We start from the raw sequence: 25843 nt of genomic DNA on the forward strand, positions 1-25843 counted from the left end.
AGGCCGGTGTCTAAGAGTGCACTGGACTGGACTTCATGAAGCCTATCCCCCACTGCACTCTTAGACACAGCCCTCACCTCCTTTGCACCCCATGACAGACCGCTCTTGCAATACACTCTTCAACACAGGCATCACCTCCTCTGCACCCCTGGACAATCCTCACCTCATCTGCAACCCTGAATAGACCTCAACTCATCTGCACCATTAGACAGGCCTCAGTTCATCTACACCCCTGGACACGCCTCATCTCATCTGCACCCTGTTACCATCAATTATACCCAATATATTGAGGCCTGTCCAAGGGGCACAGATTAGATAAGGCTTGTCTAAGGGTCAGAGGAGGTGAGTCCTCTCCATTGCACTCATGGACACAGGCCTCAACTCCTTTGCACCCCTGGACATGCCTCACCTCATCTGCACAATCCACTTCCTAATTTGAGGAAACACAGGTGACATAATTGTGAAAGGTTCAAATATATTTTTTAATCATGCAGACACTATTTATTCCTTCTCAAAAATATAAAACCCATTCATTTCCCCCCAAATCGTTTTTTAAATAACATTTTATAAGCAGACCGCACGTCCTATGTACAAGCATTCAATTTCACTACTGAAACATTACTATTTCACAAAATACAATTCCTCTATCTTGCAAATGTTGATACCAAGCATTATCAAAAAACATGACACAAACCAACAGCAAAGAAGCTCAATGTGCTTCCTAATCTAAGGTAACACAGGTAACATGATTGTGAAAGGTTCAAATATACGTATTTAATCATGCAGACACTATTTATTCCTTCTCAAAAATATAAAAGCCATTGATTTGCCCCAAAATCGTTTTTTGAATAACATTTTACAAACAGAGCACAGGTCCTATGTATAGGCATTCGATTTCAGTACTGAAAACTCACTATTTTACAAAATACATTTCTTCTCTCTTGCAAACATTCCTACCAAGCATTACCAAAAAAATGACACAAACCAACAGCAAAGAAGCTCAGTGTGCTTCCTAATCTGAGGTAACACAGGTGACATGATTGTGAAAGGTTCAAATATTTTTATTTAATCATGCACACACTACTTATTCCTTCTCAAAAATGTAAAAGCCATTGATTTGCCCCAAGATCGTTTTTTGAATAACATTTTAGAAACAGAGCACAGGTCCTATGTACAAGCATTCCATTTCTGTACTGAAAACTCACTATTTTACAAAATACATTTCCTCTCTCTTGCAAACATTCGTACCAAGCATTACCAAAAAAAGACACAAACCAACAGCAAAGAAGCTCAATGTGCTTCCTAATCTGAGGTAACACAGGTGACATGATTGTGAAAGGTTCAAATATTTTTATTTAATCATGCACACACTATTTATTCCTTCTCAAAAATGTAAAAGCCATTGATTTGCCCCAAAATCGTTTTTCAATTAACATTTTAGAAACAGAGCGCATGTCTTATGTACAAGCATTCAATTTCACTACTGAAACCTCACTATTTCACAAAATACAAATCCTCTATCTTGCAAATGTAGATACCAAGCATTATCAAAAAACATGACACAAACCAACAAGAAAGAATTTCAATCTGCTTCCTAATCTGAGGTAACACAGGTGACATCATTGTGAAAGGTTCAAAAATATTTATTTAATCATACAAACACTATTTATTCCTTCTCAAAAATATAAAAAACATTGATTTGCCCCAAAATCGTTTTTTAAATAACATTTTAGAAACAGAGTGCAGGTCCTATGTACAAGCATTCAATTTCACCACTGAAACCCATTGATTTGCCCAAAAATCGTTTTTTAAATAACATTTTAGAAACAGAGCGCAGGTCCTATGTACAAGCATTCAATTTCACTACTGAAACCTCACTATTTCACAAAATACAAATCCTCTATCTTGCAAATGTTGATACCAAGCATTATCAAAAAGCATGACACAAACCAACAGCAAAGAAGCTCAATGTGCTTCCTAATCTGAAGTCTCTATCTATATTAAATTAATCATAGCTCACCTTTACAAATGCTTTGGGAGATTGAGAACAGTGTCAGATACACACACCAATATTTCTTTAGCAGAGCAAAAGGTATGGACTCCAAACACTGCAATCATGAATGGAACAGAAAACCTCTAATACTACACACATATCCCTCATGTTAAGCAATCAAAACTCTTCCCTCTCTATTTTCAAACCAACACCCTTCCCCCCCTCAGACCTTTCTACCTGTTACCATAGCAACTCCCTCCTCACTGAGCTCCCAGGTTTAAAAGTTTATTCTACAATGTTGCAAATAAACCCAGCAAGGATGTTTGACCTCTCAATACACCAGCTTATCAGGTGCAATGTTTCTTTAAATGACTTTTTCTTAACCATTCAAATTACTTCTTTCACAGAACAGAACCATGCACCCTAACTTTCGGTTTTCAACTATTTGAACCCACCAATCTTTGCTTGTGATTCAAGAGCACTGAAACTCCACAGTTTTTTTTGCAAACTCCTACTGTTCCAACTGCCATTTTATTCCTACACTTCATCTGACTGCACCAGAACCTCCTCTCACCATGTATTCTGTCTGGATTATTGGACATAGCTACATCCACTGGGCTCAAAGGTATGCAGCTCTCAGAAATGTTCACTACCTTGATTTACCAAATGTGCACATCAAGTGGATTGGCCAAAGAGGATTGAGATGTCATCAATTGATACCATTGGTGAAAACCTTTCACCATCTGCCACACCCTGACCTTATAATTTTGCACTGTGGTGGAAATGACCTAGGCACTTTGACAGGGGTAGGTCTGGAAACGGTTTTAAAGGACACCTTTGGGCAATTGATGACACTTTTTCCACAAACTGCCTTGGTATATTCCAATATATGCCAAAGACAGAAATGGAAGTGGTCCACCCAATTTTGTCCACAATTTGAGAAAGCACGGAAACATGTGAATAAATCTGTTTCTGCTTACATGAGAGACTATGGAATGGGTTCAATATACAACAATAACTTGTGTTACAACATGCAAGATATCTACAGAGGATATGGTGTGCACTTCTCAGATGAGGGGAATAGAATATTCCTCCTGAATTTAAGACTGTGCATCGGAGCCTACTTGTAGGTACCTAAATCAGCCACAGAACCCAAAAGCTCTTTTCAGGGCTACCCTACCTCTGATCACTCAAAATGATTACTTTACTCGAACTTTTTTCACTGTTTTTCACACAAAGTACGCTCCCCGGTACGCTCCCCGGCACGCGTACCGGGTGCTTCCCCCGCAAATCTTTTTTTAGGGCCTATATGGGCCTCCTAAGACCCCCTCAGAAAACCTTGGGGGTCAGGGGGTATCTACCATGCCCCCTTTTACCCATTCCCAACGTTGTTTGTCCTCCATCTTGTGTCTCAATTCTTCCAAAACACAAGATGGAGGACTGCCGTAGCGCTACCGGTACGCGTACCGGGGCGCTCACCGGTAAGCACTCCCAAAAAATGTTAAAAGTTAATTTACATAAAAACCTCTGTAGAGATGTTCACCAAATATAGAATAGGCCATACTACATACCAGTCCCTACCATTTTCCCAAATTTGGTGGAATTCCATTGAGCCATTTGGCCTGTAGCCCTGTCTAAATATCCTGAGGTAAATTACATGACAAAAACACATATGAAGTGTTAGAATTTACAACCAATTAAAATGTTACTTTCATTTTCTACTATTATTTCCTGACATTTGATTGGTTATGTACATGAATATAAATGAAAAAAGAGGGAAACACAGCCATTTTGACTACAACTACCTGAGGTACATCTTAAAAGGATTTTCGCATGTTTTCTTCTTCACCTCTCTGTAAAGTAAGTTGTTAATTTGTAAGGAGCATGTAATGAAGTTACCACACGGTTTGGTGGTTTGAAGTAGGTTATTTAATTAAATGTAATTTCGGGGAAATGCCTTCTTTACTAATAGTATGTCCCAAATAGTCAACAGACGACACACCAAATTTACATTTTTCTTTTGTGAGAGTGAGACCATTATCTTGCAACACACATAATACCTTATACAGTATTTCAGAATGATCAGATGGATTAGATGCAAAGATCAAAATGTCGTCCTGGAAGTATAAGACATTTTCAAAGTCTTTAAAAAGGTTATGCATTACTCTTTGAAAAACAGAATATGCTGATATTAGACCGAAAGGCATTCTTTTGTATCTGAAAGCACCCTCTGAAGTGATGAAAGACGTCAAATGCCTACTATCCTTGTGTAATGCAATTTGGTGGTAGGCATTCGACAGGTCTAATGTGGAAAAAATGGATGCCCCTTTCAATTTTGTGAACATTTCATTTATATTAGGCAATGGATGTCTATCCACCCACACATTCTCGTTTAAATCTCTCAAATCCACACAAAGTCTCACTTTGCCGTTGGACTTGTGAGCAACAACGACTGGGGATAACCAAACGGAAGATTCTATTTCCTCAATGACATCTAACTCACATAATCTCTTGAGTTCAGACTTTACAGCATCTCTTAAATGTAAGGGAACATTCCTTACTTTATGGACCTTTGGTACCGCATCATCCCTAAGAATAATTTTATGTTCAAAATCTTTTAAGAGTTCTAAAGCGGAAGTGGAAAACACAGAAGGAAACTTCATTTCACACTCATGACTAAGATCAGACTCTACATTCATGACCAGGTCTGAATAACCAAGCACTTGTTCGGGATGGTTAGGATCTAACTTTATCATTAAGTCTCTTTGCTGGGGCCACCCCAATAAACAAGAACCATCTTTCGCCACATAAACCTTGGAATTAATGGTTTTTCCTTTAAAACTTAAGTATGTTGCAAAAAAAACAAGAATTTCAATGGGTTTCTTCCCATACCCAAGCAACTTTATGTCAGGCGGAGATAATTTTAGACTTGGAAACTCTTTTATCCATTCTTCACCAATGAGAGTACGTTTTGCTCCAGAGTCTGCCATAACACTGATATTATTCCCTCCAATATCCACAGTTAATGTTAATGTTAATGTTAATGTTAATGTTAAGAGACATTTATTAAGCGCGCTGTCACCATAAGTTTCCTGGCGCTGATAGAATCCTGAGATTAGCCAGAAGGAATTTAGTGGCAATGGGAGAAGAGCAGTGTTTTTAGGGATTTCCTAAAAGAGAGAAGGGAACAAGAAGTCTTAAGTGAAAGTGGAAGAGAGTTCCACAGCTTAGGGGCCAGATGAGAGAAACTGCGACCACCAGATCTGGTGAGTTTGACACGGGGAACAACTAAGAGCTGGAGGTGGGTGGACCTCAGAGTGCGAGAGGGGCAGTAAGGAGTGATCAGGGATTTCAGGAAAGCAGGGGAGGGACCGGTGAGAGCCTTGAAGACCAGGCAGTCGACCTTAAAGGCTATTCTTTCACTGACTGGTAGCCAGTGAAGTTGATATAATAAAGTTTGGGCCGACTGCCATCTGGGGATTTTGAATGCGAGTCTAGCAGCCTGGTTCTGAACAATCTGTAGTTTGAAAAACAGGGGACCCCTACGCGAAAATATATTTGCTATAGGTAGGGCAAAAGCAGTTTTAAAAAGAAATTATAGCAAACATTTCATAAAAGAACGCCACAAACCTCTCATGCACACCCTCGTGTGTATAGCTACGACATTAACACAGTCTTATATTTTTAAGATCACAAAGAGATATATATTTTTTATGAATCTTTTATTTTTATTTTATAACAGTAGTTGTCTGATTATTTTTGGTGTCCTATATAGGCTCTTTAGATAGATAATTATACTTATAAAAATTAATAATTCATTTGATAAAGGTATATACAATTACACAAGAAACTTTGAAAAATATATAAACACATATCACAAAAACCAACAAAGACAAATCGGTCAGTAGTCTTATTGTAGTGGGCAAAAGCGGTGAATATTGACACTACGCGCGTTTCGGCATTCTGCCTTCATCAGGTGACCGTCATTCACGTATAGACTGTACAGGACAACAAAAACTATAAAGAAATACAAAAACATACATATAATTATATTAGGTAATTTAAAAAGTCGTAGCATACTAGTATTTACAATTTATAGATTGAGAGGTTATAGGTCACTATTTACACACACATATATACAGTATTTACATACAGTAGCTCATGACATGATTGGAATTCACTCTTCTATATGTTCCAATACAAGGCATTGTTGTGATCAATTTAAACATCTTATTCCAGTTGGGTCTGGTATATATATATACCCCGTCAATTCTAAGGGACCATATTTACATAGTGGATATAACACGATTTTATTGCGTCAATGAAAAACATCAGGCTATTGTTATCTATTTATGAATTCACTGGCCCTCCTATATTTGTTTCTCATGGTGTTGGCATAGATATATCCTATTTCATTTTTAAGGACGGTCACATAATGTCATAATTATCTCAGTTTTGCATGCAGCTCAGACAATATAGTTATAAAATACACATATGGGCATGTTGTCATTGGCACATGAGCATATTTATCTAAACTGATGGAAAATATCCCAGTATGCCTTGTAACTTAAACCATCTATATTCTGGTTTTTAGCCACATTTCATATCCGACCATTATATAGAACAGTGCTGACAGATATATTTCCCTATAGATGGCTGGATTAGATATCTGTATGGTGGGAGATAAAAGATTCTCATATTGGATATGTCTACTTCTATTCTAATAGTATAGATAGAGTCCTACAAGCGATGGCATAAATTTATGTAATACGATCACCAACCTTATCTTGGATAATACGATATCGCTATGTAGATAGTAGTGTGGTTCATATAACGATCCTCATAGATTATTACGTCTAAATAGGGAATAAATATGGCTATTAGTTATTGTTTTGGTCCAAAGTGCAAATAGAATAGAATCTAAGTATATATTTACCGTTTTAAAAGAATTTCGTTGTATTGAAAAATGTAACGTTTATCGGACACAATTTGTGGTCGAGGTGCTTGTTCCAATGTATTTTTCACTTTTTTTCTCTCTATTTTATTTCCCAAAGACCCAAGCTCAAAGGTCCCCGAGTTGGAACGTTATCTGTATCATTAAGGAATAGAAATGCACAGATGTAATATTTGTGTAGCTTAAGACGATATAGGTCTCTAGGTATCAAACGTGTAACCCAAAAAGCGGTACCTAATCATAGATGTGCTGAAAGTCTTGGATCGTCATAATTGGGAGACCGGCAGATATAGTTTATTCTCTCTTCTCTTGCTGTTAAAATATAAGAAAAAACGATATGTCTATGTATCAAATGAATTATTAATTTTTATAAGTATAATTATCTATCTAAAGAGCCTATATAGGACACCAAAAATAATCAGACAACTACTGTTATAAAATAAAAATAAAAGATTCATAAAAAATATATATCTCTTTGTGATCTTAAAAATATAAGACTGTGTTAATGTCGTAGCTATACACACGAGGGTGTGCATGAGAGGTTTGTGGCGTTCTTTTATGAAATGTTTGCTATAATTTCTTTTTAAATCTGAACAATCTGTAGCCTGGACAGCTGAGATTTGGGAAGGCCATGATATATCGAATTAGAGAAGTCCAGACGGGACATCACCAAGGCTATTAAGACTTGTAACAAGGCTTCGGGAGTCAGGAGGTGGGCAACTTTCCGTATCCTGTATAGCTGGAACATACAGGAGGATGTTACTGCACTCACCTGGGCCTTGAGAGTGAGCCCAGAGTCAATATTGACCCCGAGGCTCTTTACACAGCCAGCAGGAGAGGGAGGTGTGCCAAGCTCAATGGGCCAGTACTGGGGGCCCCAATAAGGGGCACTTCTCCCAGGGAGGAGAAGCTCAGTCTTGCCCGGGTTGAGTTTTAATTGATTTTGGTTCATCCAGTGCTGGATGTGTGTCATGGCCGTCTGAAAGTTGGTAACAGCGTCAGGGGAGGTGAGGGGGAAAATAATTTGCAAATCATCCGCGTAATTAAACATGGTGATGTCCCACCTGCCTAAAGAGTGAAGGAGGGGTTGAAGATACAAATTAAAAAGAAGGGGGGACAAGGAAGATCCCTGAGGGACCCCGCAAGATGACGAGATGCTGGTGGCGCTGAAAGGGCCCAAACTGACTGCCTGGGATCTCCCCTCTAGAAAAGATTTAACCCAGGACGAAGCAGGCCCACAGACTCCGGCGGACTCGACACGGTGGAGTAAGATGTTATGGTCCACCGTGTCGAATGCCGCCGATAAGTCAAGTAGAACTAATGCCTGGGGTAGTCCTCTGTCGGCATTACTTCTGAGGTTGTCCAAAACAGCAAGAATCACAGCCTCTGTAGAATGGGCTGGCCTGAAACCGGCCTGGTTATTTGCCAGGAAGTTGGACTCCTCGATGAATTGCGAGAGGCAAGTAGTGACATGTGCCTCCAAGATTTTAGACAGGAAAGGCAAGAGGGAGATGGGCCGATAGTTAGCGAGGACCGCTGGGTCCGCGCCGGGTTTCTTTAACAGGGGCACCAGTACGGCCTCCTTAAATGACCTGGGGACTATGCCAGAATTGAGGGAGGAATTAAGTAAGGGAAGGATGCATTGTGGAAGGGTGTGACAGATATCACGAAGCACAGAGGGGGGACAGCAGTCCTTGGGGGAGCCAGATTTCACACGGGTGGACAGCTTGGCAAGGGACTCCGGGTCGAGTGTAGGAAACCGGGACAGGGTAGAGGAATTGACGGGGGGAATACTGCTGTGGCTAGGGGGATGGAATGGGGAATAGAATTTTTAATTGTGGTAATCTTATCAATAAAAAAGGAATTTAAAGCATTGCAAGACTCTGCAGAGGGAGGCAAATTCGGGAGTGTCCTGGCGTCCGATGTTAATTCGCCGAGGACCTTGAAAATCAGTACAATATGGAGAATCTTTATCACACTCATTAACTTCATACACCGCAAAAAGAAATTCTTCCTCTAAACTATCGTCATCTATTTCATTAACATGTTCATTAGAACTCTTTTTTTGAACAAAACTCTTACTTTTAAATTTGTTCTTATTTTTACACATTTTACTAAAATGACCTTTCAATCTGCTATATCTGCAAAATTGTCCAATTGATGGACAATTTCTGTCATTTGCTAGGTGATCTGGACTACCACATTTGAAGCATGCATACTCTCTCCTCTCTTGGAATGGTTGGTTTTTGTTTCTAAAAGACTTTCTCTCCTCAAAATTAGATTTTTTAACAATGTTCACTTCAGCAAAAAAAAAATCCGTAATTTCTTTCACACCCAGATTCATGCTCTCAAAACGATGAGCGATGTCTAATGCTTTGTCTAAAGTTAGATCCTCTGTGTCCAAAAGTTTCCCTTGAAGCTTGACATCAGCAACTTTGTGGACCATTTGATCACGCAACATTTGATCATGAAAGGTTGAATAATTGCACTTAGATGCTAAAATCCTTAAGTCATTCATAAACGAGTCAATGGATTCACCAGGTAATTGACCTCTACTCAAGAATTTGTGACGCGAAACTACCACGTTAACTTTCTTTATATACTGTTTATCCAACTGTTTGATCGCTTCTTCAAAAACATCTATCACTTCTTCAGTAGATGTTACGTTGCGTGACTCCAACGGTAAATGACACAGGACATGCCTTCCTTCAGCACCTAAACAGTGTTTTAAGATAGCTAGTTTTCTTTTATCGGTGTAGTCTTCTCCACCAATTGCCTCAATGTAAGCACAAAAACCTTCTTTCCATCTTTTCCATTCTAGGATTGGTTCACCTGGACTTGGTAAGAAAGGTGGAGGAGCAGAGAAACCTTCCATTTTGAAAAATATGAGTTTAAATTAACTGTGGTTGAATTTAGCAATGAACAAATCAAAATTAAAATATATATATATATTTTTTTATCCGATGGTATTTGCCATGTTACTTTGTTTTTCAAAGATATTCTGTGACTTAAATTGGTGTTCGAGGCTTTATTCGCCGAGAATTGTTTGTTGGCACGTTTTCTGTTCGTTACTGCATATCCTCAATGAGAATTAATGTAATTCACCCCAAAAGATGGCCGCCGTGCGTCAAAATGCGTGTTGACACGCTGTGACGTCACGCGCGTGCGCACCAGCTCGCTATGGGGCCATAACTCTCGCGCATACATGCAGTCCGGAATGCTCAAAATGAACTAAATTAAATATTACAGTCATAGAAGGGCACACAACTGAGGGGTTTTCACCTTCGCGTCTCCGCTCCAGTCCGTGATATAGCGCTACCAGCCTTCAAAGAAACCGAAGACGATTCGTGATCCTCTGCTCAAAATCGACATTCAACGCTGCAGGTAGGGACTCCAGGCTCTGATGTATTTGTTCTTTGCCCAATCGTCGCCAGTGTAATGAAGTTATCACACGGTTTGGTGGTTTGAAGTAGGTTATTTATTTGAGAGATAGAAACATAGATCATATTATCAAGCCTGGGTTATAACCGTCTTCCCTGGAATCTGGAACCCAGCAGTGTTCCCGATTCCAGGCATGTCACGGCACACCACAGGGCACTTTAAGTTAATTTGTAGAAATGTTTTCTGATAGTTATTTACTGTCCCTCTGTTATAGTTATAGATTGAGATAGGCTTCTCTGTTATATTTATGGATTGAGTTAGGCTTCTCTGGTATAATTATGAATTTACTTAGGCTTCATCACATGCATTTTTTTATATTTATACTTCCTACCTGATACCATACACTGCCCAAAGATAAATTGAGTATTAAAAATTCAGAAATATCTGTCTGAACTTAAACCCAACAGTGCCCTAACTCTACTGATATAGTTATTTTTTATGCAATTTACAGCAAGAAAATGGAAGGAGAACAAGAAAACATCAATGTTTCTTTCGAAATTACAAATGAGGAGATTCTTCAAGAAGATTTTGTTGACAAGGATTTTATGGATGAGTCTTTGGACCAACAATTTATTGACTGTTTACAAGATATTGAATCATGCAATTTTGAGGAGATTCCAGATGATCTAATGCTGGAAGTTTTATTAACTATGAAAATTCTAACCAATAAATTTTTATTTAATAATTAAAAATAGTTTGAGACATTATTCATTTTTATATGTAATTCATGAAGGACAACCAAAATGATTATATTTATATTATAATATAAAGTGAAACTTACAGTATACTGTGCAATTTTAAAACATCATAAGGAAGCAGGGTAGACTACCCATGTTCCCCTAGGTCTTCTCAGGGAGTGCTTAAAGGATCTGTTTCTGCTTTCCTGACAGACTATGGTATGGATTCCATATACCACAATAACTTCTGTAACAACATGCAACATATCTACAGAGAAAAGGTGTACATTGAATTTAAGACTCTGCATTGGTACCTACATGTTGGTACTTACATCACCCACACAACACAACAACTCTATTCAGAGCTACCCTACCTCTAAGCACTTTAAATAATTATTTTACTGTTTCACTGGGTTTTCCCCTTGGTACGCTCCCCGGTACGCTACCCGGTGCGCGTACCGGGCGTTCCCCCCGCGAAAATCGAAGAAATTGTTGGTTTTTTTTGCCCCGTGGGGCCCTATTATGGCCCCCACATCAAACCAAGGGGGTCTGGGGGGGTCTACCCTACCCCCTTTTAGTCATTTCCCCCTTTGTTTTTCCCACCTCTTGTGTCTCGATCCTACCGAGACACAAGATGGCGGCCGCTCTAGACTGTTTGGAATGTTGACAAGACACCCGAGAGCCAATCAGCTTTCCGCTCGCGAACTCGCGTAGCGCACTGGTACGCGCCCCGGTGCGCGTACCGGGGCGCGCTTATAGATATATATATTTTTTGAACCTAAATTACTCAAAATCCACTGGAGCACATATCTTGAGACATAGCAAAGGCACATCGGGCTACCAGTCCCTACAATTTTGCCAAGTTTGGTGGAAATCCATTCAGCCGTTCGGGATAAAAGTGAGTCCAACCGCCCTATGGAAATTAACATGGGGAAAACACGTTTTGGGACCCCCTTTTATCTCGGCCCCCGCTTGACGAATCCCCCCGGAACTTTCAGGGAAGGAGCAGAGCGGAGCGGGCCATCTTCTTTGAGAAATTCGCGAAGATTCGTCCACCGGCGCCAAAGTTATTCCCAATAGAATGTTGCGGATTTCCTATAGAAAGTAGATCCTAACTATCACTACCTACTGGCGACCGCCAATAGGTAATATATATTTATGTCTCCAAATCGTTTCCGTTAAGAAAACGTTACACGCACTCCAGGGGTAAGCTGCAAAAGTTTTATTCAGCCCACAAACAAGTGTAATAGACGCGTTTTGGACAAAAGTCCTTCGTCAATGTTTACATTCTTGACCGCCTGACAACATTATATACACGTCATCCAGGTGTAACTGACAGCGGACCAATGCGAAAGTGCATGTGAATATGGCGGCCATTTTGAAGGAGGTTTGTTAATAAATATTTCACAATACCTCCCATGTCGTCTCGTATATGACGTTGCGTGTTTATGAATATTGCCGTGTATCGGCATGTCACCGGCATTTTACACATGCACCATCAATTGGCCCGCTGTATGATACAGTCAGTAGATGAGCACACACAATAATTTAACATATCTATGCAGACACAGACATCAATTACTAAAATATTGAAGATCTCAATTAAAATAAATTTTTCTATGCGTTATGTACTTGTGGACTAATTGCATAAAAAGAAAAGAATAATGCCGTGTATCGGCTATTTAGGAAAATATCAGCATATCTTAATCATCATCCTAAATAAAACATTAGGAAGTATAGAAATTCTTGTCTCCACTTCCTGCAGGGCTGGAGAGAGGAGAGGAAAAGGAAGGTTCACAGGATTCATTTCATTTCATAAAATATTGACATCTCACAAGTCATTATAGATTCGAGATCCAAGACATAACCATCCACATTATGTCAGTTCAAATCAAATAAACAGAAAGCATTTTCAGGAAATGAATTAGATCAACAACCATTACAATTTTCAGAAGTATATATTCCCATTTTGTAAATATGTTTCTTGTTATCTCCCTAGGTGAACAGTAAGTTCTTCTCCACTGTTAAGACCTTGTCTGCATGTCAATAATATAGCGGGACTCAAGTCTACGAAGACTCAGTAATCTATCTCCCCCTGTAGGATTTTGGGGTATGTGATCCAAGCCAAAGTATTGTAACAGATCCCTGTTACTTTGGTGTACCTTGGCAAAATGTCGAGCTACAGGGTATGCAATATCTTTATTCATGATTGCTCTCTGATGTGCTAAGATACGCATTTTCACATTTTTGATAGTACTCCCAATATATTTGAGTCCGCAAGGACAGGTAAGACAATAAACAACATAAGGGGTTGTGCATGTGATAAATTCCTTAATGGGCTTTAATTGGGACATTCCTGGAATCTTATATGAGAATACCCGTTTACTGTTTTCACAGGCACGGCATTTCCAACATGGGAAGAATCCCTTAATGTCCTTTAGTGTCCCACTCAATTTCGGTTTTACTGGTGACAGATGGCTGTGAACAATTTTGTCCTTAATGGATCTCAGTTTTCTGAAGGTTATTAGAGGTTTCAGGGGAACATCATTCCCAATTATGGGATCAGTACGGAGGATATGCCAGTTTTTTTAGAGTAGATTTCTTAGAATGTTCGCTTGATCTGAAAAAGTCGTAATCATACGAAACTTGTTGCTAATCTCAGATGATTAGTCTTTCTTATTCTTACTCTGTAATAGTTGTTTTCTGGGTATTCTAGCTACCTTCTTGTGGGTCTTCTCTAATTCAGCCTGATCATATCCCCTTATGCGAAATCTCATGACGCACTCTTCTGCCGCTTTTGCAAAATCAGAGTCTTGTGAACAATTGCGCCTCAACCTGAGAAGTTCGCCATAAGGTATACTTCGGATCAGGCTCGGGGGGTGGCTGCTTTTAGCATGGAGTATGCTATTCCCGGCTGTCGGTTTTCTATACAGGGCCGTCCTCAACCTCTCCTTATTCACAAAGACCCTTAGGTCTAGGTAGTGCACCTCCGAAGTGCTGATATCAGCAGTAAATTTTAAATTTAAGTTGTTGATATTCAGGTCCCTGATGAATGCTTCTGCATGTGCGGAGGAGCCCCTCCACACTAGGAAAAGATCGTCGATGTATCGACGCCATACCACGATGTGTTCTGCCCACTTGATGTTGGATCCCGCTAGGGCCACCTGCTCCTCCCACCAGCCAATGAAAAGATTCGCGTAGCTGGGGGTGAAGCAGGTTCCCATCGCAGTCCCTGAGATTTGCCTGAATAGCTCGTTCTCGAACAAGAATATATTGTTCCTAAGACAGAACTCTAGAAGCTCAGTCAATATGGTGCTGTGTTCCATGTACTTAGCGGGTCTTTTGTTCAGGAAATACCTGACTGCCTCTATCCCTTGTGTATGCTGGATACAAGTGTACAGACTTGTGATGTCTAATGTTATTAGCACATATGTGGTATCCCAAGTAATTAGTTCAAGCTGTTCTACAAAATGCTTAGAATCTTTTACATAGGACTTCAAATCAACAACAAATTTAGATAGAAAAGAATCAATATAGATAGATAAATTCTCAGTCAATCCTCCTTTCGAGGATACAATCGGTCTCCCCGGGGGACAATCAAGATCTTTGTGAACCTTGGGAAGCTGATAAAATGTCGGTGTAACAGGTTCAGGATTATGAAGCAACAAAAATTCATTGGTATCCAACATAAGTTTGTTGCGCCATTTAGTTAGCAAATCATGATAGGCTTGGATGCTAGATTGATATTCTGCTTTATTGCTTTTTAAGTAATCCTCCACATCTTCCAATTGTCTTAAAGACTCATGGCAGTATTGTTCCCTTGTCAAAAGCACAATTTTCCCCCCTTTGTCGTAGGGTTTTATAATAGTTCCTTCTTTTTCCGATATGTTGAAAAGTGCAATAAATTGTCCCTTGCTCAAGTTATTTTTCATCTTTGATTTTTAGTTTTTTGTTGTTGGTGTAGTCCTAAGTTTCATGAGATCTTGAGTAACAGCATCTGAGAGAGTGTCAATGGCGTCATACGGCATTTGGGGATTAAATTGCGAGGGCGCCTGAAAGCTTGTAATGGGAGATAGTTGTTCTATTCCTCTAAATTCACCGGTGGCAGATGACGACTGCGTCTGTTCGTCTCTCAAATTATCCAACATATTAGCCACATTAAGATCTCTGATTGTTAGTACATCCGTGGAGTGTACTCCTGTCTTTTTCGTGGTTTGCTTGGATTCTCCAGTCGTCGGTTTTAATTTCTGGAATTTGTGCAATTTTATATTTCTTATCAGTTTGAAGAGATCGATTCGGGTCTGAGTATACTCAATTCTATTGTTCGGGCAAAAAGTCAGTCCCAATTGCAGAGTTTCTTCTTCTGCCTTGGTAAGGATGTCTTTAGTCAGATTGATGATGGTTAGATTCTCACTTGTATCTACCATCTGTTGCCCCGCTTCTTGCGGGTGTTGTAATTGGATGTCTTGACCTTTCCTCTTCCTCTTCCAACCCCCTCTCCGGGTTCTTCGTCGCCCTCTGGTGGTTTGACCTTGCCCCCTCTGAGCCATGTTTTGCGGATGAGATCGAATTCCTGATGAAAAGGATTCTTCCGATTCTCATTGGTTGTAGTAGGCCTCTCACACCCTGATGGCTCTTCGTCTGTTACGCTTGATTCCGATGTAGCTGGTTCAGCAATGGGTATTGCATTCTTCTTCTTCTTCATAGCTGCTCTTGGGGCATCGAATTTCTTCGCAAAGGTCAGTATCCTGCCAAGAGCATAATCCCGCTCGTCGCCCTCAAATTTTTCTTGTTTTCTCTGTCTAATCTTAAGTTCGTATTTGACCATTCGTTTTCTCATTTCCTCTCGAAGGTGTTCTTGTTTGGTCACATCGGTTTCCTTGGTTATCTCTTTTTCAATGGAGGCGATTTCGTCTAATGCTTTCATCCGATCACTCCATGCAAATTTCACCAGTAAATCCAGCATAGCCTTGCATGAAGCCGTGAGTTTAGCCCATTGTTCCAACAGCCTGGGATCAGGACTTTCATAGGCTGGGACTGTATAGATTCTCAGTCCCCTTGGAACCCTGTCGACGTCAATGTAGTTTTGTAGGGAGGTGGCCTCCCACCATTTTCTTATTTCTCTCTCACCTCATCTCTCCAATTTTATGAATAAATTCACCAAGGAACCTTGTGGTGTCGTCTCCCCTCCGCCTGTATCAGGTGCGGTGGATGAAGTAGGTGCTCTTTTAAAAAAAAATATCCAATGCCGCCTCACGGCGGTCCTTCTCGTCACACATTATGTTTGTGGTTTGTTTGCTATACACGGGAACGTTCACCGTGTCAAGGCCAGCTTAACCCCCACGCTTTGCTCAGCAATAGAACAGTTCATAGATATTTGGCAGGGTAGAAAATAACGGAAACGGCTTACCGGTGACGAACGTCGTGTACCTCGCCTACCGGAAGCCGCAAATCCGTCTTCAAATCGTCCCTCCTCCTGTCCTTGCATCGCGGTGCCTCGATAAACGAAAAATCCAAGCTCCAAAGTCGCATCGGTAATCACGAGGCACTCGCAAGCAGGTGCAGTTACCCGCGCCGATACTCGCGGTAAATAATTATGGCTCCAAATCGTTTCCTTTAAGAAAACATTACACGCACTCCAGGGGTAAGCGGCAAAAGTTGTATTCAGCCCACAAACAAGTGTAACAGACACATTTCGGACAAAAGTCCTTCGTCAATGTTTACATTCTTGACCGCCTGACAACATCATATACACGTCATCCAGGTGTAACTGACAGAGGCCATCCAAAAAAAGACCCTGTCCAACGGACGACAAAACGTGTCAGTTACTGCAACAATAGCTCAGTCAGTGTGTACTGATATATATTGTGGTACCCTACAGCTTCTAAGGGGACACTTCACTGCACTGCGCCCAAATTCACGTTAAAAAAGGCCCTTCCGGCTTGACAGACACACAGAACAATGGGTACAAGACGTCTGACCACTCTAGGTCAATAACAGAGATCCCCACCCACAGTGTTGGACCAACTTCTACCTAGAAAAAATGTGCGAAAAGCAAGTGACAGCTCACGGAAACACCTCCAACGGGGTAACTGGTATGTAATTTCCAGACAAGCCCCTGTCTCATCATCGGTAGTCACTTGCTTCTCAAAGAAAGAAGCAAAAAGAGTGTCCAAAACAAACAACAAAAATTGTGTGACAAACAGTGGGAAGCAGAAAACATCCGCTAGTGACAAACGCACAACATAAAAAGTGCATAAAACACAGCATCCAGTTCTTTTAAACAATTTTATTCATAGGGAAGTGAGTCTATGCTGTATATAAAAAGGCTGGTAGCTAATCATGCATAACATTACCTATCGCCAATGCCGACATGTTTCACTGCCACATCAATTTAGGCAGTTTCATCAGCGCTGCTCTATGGGCTGCCACTCCACTCAAGCAAACAGGCACAAAGAACATAATTAAAAGCATGTAAACCCATCTACAGAAGCCATATATGTGGTGACTAAAGTAAACGTTTTTTTACCCAGAGCTGGCCTGATTATTCATACCGGCCGCCCAGGGGTTGAAAGGGATGCTGGAGTCCTCCAAACGTGAGTTCTCACTATCACGTAGCCTTTAGCATTCTGACGATATAAACACAATAAATAAAATTTGTCAATTGATAGCCTTATTTTAAGCCTATCTTTTTGCTCTTGGATCTCGAATCTATAATGACTTGTGAGATGTCAATATTTTATGAAATGAAATTAATCGTGTGAACCCTCCTTTCCTCTCCTCTCTCCAGCCCTGCAGGAAGTGGTGACAAGAATTTCTATACTTCCTAATGTTTTATTTAGGATGATGATTAGGATATGCTGATATTTTCTTAAATAGCCGATACACAGCATTATTCTTTTCTTTTTATGCAATTAGTCCACAAGTACATAACGCATAGAAAAATGTACTTTGATTGAGATCTTCAATATTTTAGTAATTGATGTCTGTGTCTGTTGCATAGATATGTTAAATTATTGTGTGTGCTCATCTACTGACTGTATCATACAGCGGGCCAATTGATGGTGCATGTGTAAAATGCCTGTGACATGCCGATACACGGCAATATTCATAAACACGCACCAGCAGGAGCGGCTCTTATGTCATATACGAGACGACATGGGAGGTATTGTGAAATATTTATTAACAAACCTCCTTCAAAATGGCCGCCATATTCACATGCACTTTCGCATTGGTCCTCTGTCAGTTACACCTGGATGACGTGTATATAATGTTGTCAGGCGGTCAAGAATGTAAACATTGACGAAGGACTTTTGTCCGAAACGCATCTGTTACACTTGTTTGCGGACTGAATAAAACTTTTGCCGCTTACCCCTGGAGTGCGGCACGCACACAGTGTTTTAAAATGGCCCGTGATCAAGGACTATGATGTTTGAAACGCGCTGGGCCTGCATTGATTATTTCTTACCTGGATTACTGCTTGACAGAATTAAATATGCTTGGAAGGAGAGTGTGTTTCCGTTTCTCTGTGGCAGAGTTGTGAATCCCAATTTGTTCGGTCGCCAGCCGGGAGACAGCACCATCGCAGAATGTAGCGACTACACGGGGCATGGAAATGAGCCTCTGGATGTATTCTTCAGCAATTCTGTCATTGAAGAGACAATTTGTGTAAATATGCCTATGGATTAAAGCACTATATTTTCTATTTTAGAATGACTGAAAGTGATATTTCTGCCGCAGGCTCGTGGTCCCAGAAGGCATCACGACGCTCACATGAGCAAGATATGCTAATGAAGGACTATAAAGCGCGGCACGCACACAGAGTTTTAAAATGGCCCGTGATCAAGGACTATGATGTTTGAAACGCGTTGGGCCTGCATTGAATATTTCTTACCCGGATTGCTGCTTGACAGAATTAAATATGCTTGGAAGGAGAGTGCGTTTCCGTTTCTCTGTGGCAGAGTTGTGAATCCCAATTTATTCGGTCGCCAGCCGGGAGACGGCACCATCGCAGAATGTAGCGACTATACGGGGCATGGAAATGAGCCTCTGGATATATTCTTCAGCAATTCTGTGATTGCAGAGACAATTTGTGTAAATATGTCTATGGACTAAAGCACTATATTTTTCTATTTTAGAATGATTGAAAGTGATATTTCTGCCGCAGACTCGTGGTCCCAGAAGGCATCACGACGCTCACATGAGCAAGATATGCTATTGAAAGACTATAAAGCGCGGCACGCACACAGTGTTTTAAAATGGCCCGTGATCAAGGACTATGATGTTTGAAACGCGTTGGGCACTGCATTGATTATTTCTTACCCGGATTGCAGCTTGACAGAATTAAATATGCTTTGAAGGAGAGTGCGTTTCCGTTTCTCTGTGGCAGAGTTGTGAATCCCAATATATATACATATATATACATACATATATATATATGTACCAAAAAATGCCCAGCATTTGAGGCCGCACAACACTGTGATGAAGGAAACATCCTTATTTAAAAGAAACAGGCAGCTTCCGATTCCGTGATACATCCTGTGGCCTGACGCGTTTCGATGGACTTTCACCCTCTCTTCAGAGGCCTCGTGAGCAGGAAACAATATGACGTGCATGACTCGCCGCCCATTATATTAATTGGCTTCCCGAATGCCGAGTTTGTTGCATTTTGGGCAGCGTAGTCCATTTGAGCACTATTTATCCCCTCCAGTGGGTAACATGCCCACGATTGATTGCAGGATAAATGTTTTTCAAACCCTCCATTAGGCTTCCGAATCGGACTTTGCCTGTTAAATTATGGATCACAGTACCATTTACAGGGGGGGCGTTCCCCCTGTCCGCATCCATGAAGTTCTTCGGATGGTGCGATCCCTCTACGGCCTGAAGCAGCCGTATAAACATGTACCAAAAAATACCCAGCATTTGAGGCCGCACAACACTGTGATGAAGGAAACATCCTTATTTAAAAGAAACAGGCAGCTTCCGATTCCGTGATACATCCTGTGGCCTGACGCGTTTCGATGGACTTTCACCATCTCTTCAGAGGCCTCGTGAGCAGGAAACAATATGACGTGCATGACTCGCCGCCCATTATATTAATTGGCTTCCCGAATGCCGAGTTTGTTGCATTTTGGGCAGCGTAGTCCATTTGAGCACTATTTATCCCCTCCATATATATATATATTTATATATATGTGTGTATATATATAAATGTGCGTGTATATATATGTGTGTGAGTATATATATATATATATATATATATATATATATATATACACATATATATATAGGAGCTGGGCTCCGAAACGCGTCGGGCAGGACTGCCGATTTATGACTAAATAAACTTCTTTTCACATGCAATACGGAGTATGGGCTTGGTTCTTTCGTTCACATTCACGAAGGAGTTTTGAGAAATATATATATATATATATATATTACGCTCCATGGGGTTGTCCAAGTAGCGGGTAGCACCCGAGCCTGCGTGCGCCTTCCCCAAAGCGTTAGTTGGTATGGGCAGTTGCGTGTTTGAAATAGGCCCGACGCGTTTCGGAAATTTATTTTCCTCATCAGGGGCCAGCAGTAAAGTGCATGACGTCTACCATCTCCCTGTGTGAAAACACATATTGTGCTTGTGGGAGATGTAGTCCATATATCCTGGATGGATGCACTCTCAAATTACTGCTCGTTCCAAGGCTCTAACATGAGCCCCAAACATCACTCCTGTCCTCATCCATCACGCAGCTCCACATACGAGACTCCTTGGATAGCGAGTCTCGTGGCCCCCGTTTCTTCGGGGTGGTGCAACCCAGCGGCAGGACTGCCGCTAATGTATTACGCTCCATGGGGTTGTCCAAGTAGCGGGTAGCACCCGAGCCTGCGTGCGCCTTCCCCAAAGCGTTAGTTGGTATGGGCAGTTGCGTGTTTGAAATAGGCCCGACGCGTTTCGGAAATTTATTTTCCTCATCAGGGGCCAGCAGTAAAGTGCATGACGTCTACCATCTCCCTGTATGAAAACACATATTGTGCTTGTGGGAGATGTAGTCCATATATCCTGGATGGATGCACTCTCAAATTACTGCTCGTTCCAAGGCTCTACCATGAGCCCCAAACATCACTCCTGTCCTCATCCATCACGCAGCTCCACATACGAGACTCCTTGGATAGCGAGTCTCGTGGCCCCCGTTTCTTCGGGGTGGTGCAACCCAGCGGCAGGACCGCCGCTAATGTATTACGCTCCATGGGGTTGTCCAAGTAGCGGGTAGCACCCGAGCCTGCGTGCGCCTTCCCCAAAGCGTTAGTTGGTATGGGCAGTTGCGTGTTTGAAATAGGCCCGACGCGTTTCGGAAATTTATTTTCCTCATCAGGGGCCAGCAGTAAAGTGCATGACGTCTACCATCTCCCTGTATGAAAACACATATTGTGCTTGTGGGAGATGTAGTCCATATATCCTGGATGGATGCACTCTCAAATTACTGCTCGTTCCAAGGCTCTACCATGAGCCCCAAACATCACTCCTGTCCTCATCCATCACGCAGCTCCACATACGAGACTCCTTGGATAGCGAGTCTCGTGGCCCCCGTTTCTTCGGGGTGGTGCAACCCAGCGGCAGGACCGCCGCTAATGTATTACGCTCCATGGGGTTGTCCAAGTAGCGGGTAGCACCCGAGCCTGCGTGCGCCTTCCCCAAAGCGTTAGTTGGTATGGGCAGTTGCGTGTTTGAAATAGGCCCGACGCGTTTCGGAAATTTATTTTCCTCATCAGGGGCCAGCAGTAAAGTGCATGACGTCTACCATCTCCCTGTATGAAAACACATATTGTGCTTGTGGGAGATGTAGTCCATATATCCTGGATGGATGCACTCTCAAATTACTGCTCGTTCCAAGGCTCTACCATGAGCCCCAAACATCACTCCTGTCCTCATCCATCACGCAGCTCCACATACGAGACTCCTTGGATAGCGAGTCTCGTGGCCCCCGTTTCTTCGGGGTGGTGCAACCCAGCGGCAGGACCGCCGCTAATGTATTACGCTCCATGGGGTTGTCCAAGTAGCGGGTAGCACCCGAGCCTGCGTGCGCCTTCCCCAAAGCGTTAGTTGGTATGGGCAGTTGCGTGTTTGAAATAGGCCCGACGCGTTTCGGAAATTTATTTTCCTCATCAGGGGCCAGCAGTAAAGTGCATGACGTCTACCATCTCCCTGTATGAAAACACATATTGTGCTTGTGGGAGATGTAGTCCATATATCCTGGATGGATGCACTCTCAAATTACTGCTCGTTCCAAGGCAATATGTGTTTTCACACAGGGAGATGGTAGACGTCATGCACTTTACTGCTGGCCCCTGATGAGGAAAATAAATTTCCGAAACGCGTCGGGCCTATTTCAAACACGCAACTGCCCATACCAACTAACGCTTTGGGGAAGGCGCACGCAGGCTCGGGTGCTACCCGCTACTTGGACAACCCCATGGAGCGTAATACATTAGCGGCAGTCCTGCCGCTGGGTTGCACCACCCCGAAGAAACGGGGGCCACGAGACTCGCTATCCAAGGAGTCTCGTATGTGGAGCTGCGTGATGGATGAGGACAGGAGTGATGTTTGGGGCTCATGTTAGAGCCTTGGAACGAGCAGTAATTTGAGAGTGCATCCATCCAGGATATATGGACTACATCTCCCACAAGCACAATATGTGTTTTCACACAGGGAGATGGTAGACGTCATGCACTTTACTGCTGGCCCCTGATGAGGAAAATAAATTTCCGAAACGCGTCGGGCCTATTTCAAACACGCAACTGCCCATACCAACTAACGCTTTGGGGAGGGCGCACGCAGGCTCGGGTGCTACCCGCTACTTGGACAACCCCATGGAGCGTAATACATTAGCGGCGGTCCTGCCGCTGGGTTGCACCACCCCGAAGAAACGGGGGCCACGAGACTCGCTATCCAAGGAGTCTCGTATGTGGAGCTGCGTGATGGATGAGGACAGGAGTGATGTTTGGGGCTCATGGTAGAGCCTTGGAACGAGCAGTAATTTGAGAGTGCATCCATCCAGGATATATGGACTACATCTCCCACAAGCACAATATGTGTTTTCATACAGGGAGATGGTAGACGTCATGCACTTTACTGCTGGCCCCTGATGAGGAAAATAAATTTCCGAAACGCGTCGGGCCTATTTCAAACACGCAACTGCCCATACCAACTAACGCTTTGGGGAAGGCGCACGCAGGCTCGGGTGCTACCCGCTACTTGGACAAATCCATGGAGCGTAATATATATATATATATATATATATATATATATATATATATATATATATATATATATATTACCTACTGGCGGTCGCCAGTAGGTATATATAGTTAGGATTTTTTCTCTATGGGATTTTTGAAAATTCTATGTCTAATAACTTTGGCGTTTGTGGACGGAATTGGCTGAAATTTTCAGGAAAATGGAACATTTTGTTTCTGAGCAGCCACTGAAAATTTGGGGGGGGTTCGTCAAGGGGGGGCCGAGAAAAAACCCACGGGAACAACGCGTTTTTCCCATGTTAATTTCCATAGGGCGGTTGGCCTCACTTTTAGCCCGAACGGCTGAATGGATTTGCACGAAACTTGGCAAAATTGTAGGGACTGTTAGCCCGATGTGCCTTTGCTAGGTCTCAATATATGTGCTCCAGTGGATTCTGAGAAATTAACATTCAAAAAAAGATATATATCTGTAACAGCGCTCCGGGTAGCGCTCCGGTTCGCGTACTTGACGCGTAACGGAACTTCGCGAAGCGAAGCTGATTGGCTCTCCGGTGTCTGTCAACATTCTAAACAGTCCGGAGCGGCCGCCATCTTGTCTCTCGGTAGGATCGAGAGACAAGAGGAGACCAAAACAAAGGGGGAAATGACCATAAGGGGGCATAGTAGATCCTCCCTGACCCCCTAGGTTTGATGTGGAGGCTTTAAAAGGGCCCCGCGGCGCCAAAAAAAATAAAATAATAAAATAGTTTTTTTTCGTAGGGTGCGCCCGGTACGCGTAACGGAAAGCGGACTGGGGAGCGTACTACAAGGAAACAAGAATGATTGACTTTTAACTTATTGTATGTTTATAGACTTTTTTTTTTTTTTTCTGCTGAGTGACGTCTCGGCCTATCTCCACGGGATGCAGTCCCTACCATCTCGGCGTTTAAGCCCAGGGGGACCGGTAGTGTGGGAGAGATAACGTCTGTTAACGTTCGATTCGAAGGAAATCAGGAAGTGTTGAAAAACATTGTCTGCGCCATCTTGCCTTTTTTCAAATGCCACACTTTTGTCGTGCACGGCAGCCATTTTAGATGCCTTGACCAGACCCACTCTCTGCACGCTGTCGATCCTTAGCATGGCTCCCCACCCTCGCAAGCATCTCCCCCAGGCACTGGTCACCCCCGCTCTCTGTCTTATGCATGGGCAATAAACCTCCCCCCATCTGCGCTGCTCTTCCTTGAGAATCACACCCTGTGCCCGCCCGACACCTCCCTTTCGCCCTATTCACTACCGCACCCTCTGACACTCCTCTTCCTCTGTGTCCGATTGTCCAGGCCGGTCCCAGGCTATCACCTAGCCTTGCAGATGTAGTTTATGGCCCCAGCTGTAAAGAATCACCCCTCTTCAAAGGAGTTACAGTAGATCAAGGCCCCCACCCGATGAGATCCGTCACACCACACGCGTTCCTACTATCTGAAAACCATCCTGTATTGTGATTGGGGAGGGGACCGAGCCTGAAGCGGAAGATTCCAGGGATGCCTCTTTGTACATCAAAGTTTTTACAATTATGTGTCACATTAAAAATATATTTTTTAGAAAGAAGGAGGTAGGTTCTTGAAGTATGGGACTGGCTGAACCCTATTATGAATACAAAAATATATATATGCCAACCCACTCAGTTCAGTATTACTCTAAATCATCAGCAACAGATCAAACTTAATTTTGATTTGTTCGGTATATTTATTTTTACCTTTTCTTTTAGATACACTCCATAGAAAAAATCAATTATTTCTATGTCAGAAAAAACAACACAACATATACAACAATTATACATATTAACTTATACATACCATTTATCAAAAAACACATTACTTACATACATATAAACATTCACTGTACACTATACACTAGGTTTTCGTTATATACAACCTCATTTATACACATCTGTTTTCAACTGTTCCTTTGGCAAATATCGGCTCTTTGCCTTTTAACAATCAATGAAATCAAATCAGAGGAACAATAGTAGACAAAGTCATAATTAGCCGGAGATAACCTTTGTTATCAATTCAATGAATCAGTACTTATTAATATTTTGAACAAATTGTATCTCCGTTTTGCCAAAGTCCCAAGGCAGCAGAACGCGCTGAGATGTGGATGGCACCCAGGTGATGTCCAGTAAGTTGCCGCACTGGTTTTGGTATCCTACAATGCTGCTCCGAATAACGGCGTGGGGCGCCCCGAGGGGGGGGGGGGTGAGGCGGCGTGAACGGGCCTCCCCAGGTGGAGGCTCGTCTGCTGTAGTGGGGCGCCCCTTTACCGTTTCAGTTGCCATTCCGCCCGCTTTTGGTACACTGTGCCAAAATCCGCCATTCAGCTGAGTTGCGCCCACTCTTGCGGTGCAGCGATAGGCGGCTGCCACAGGACTCTCAAAATGGCGGCAGGATCTTTCCTTTTTGGGCATGGTCCACTGAAATGGCCCTGGGACACCTTGGAACTCGGACGCTTGTCTGCTAGGTCTTGGACCCCATTCTCGAAAGCGTCCCCTCAGCC

The sequence above is a fragment of the Lissotriton helveticus genome, chromosome 8, assembly GCF_964261635.1.
Source record: "Lissotriton helveticus chromosome 8, aLisHel1.1, whole genome shotgun sequence".
Taxonomy (NCBI): domain Eukaryota; kingdom Metazoa; phylum Chordata; class Amphibia; order Caudata; family Salamandridae; genus Lissotriton; species Lissotriton helveticus.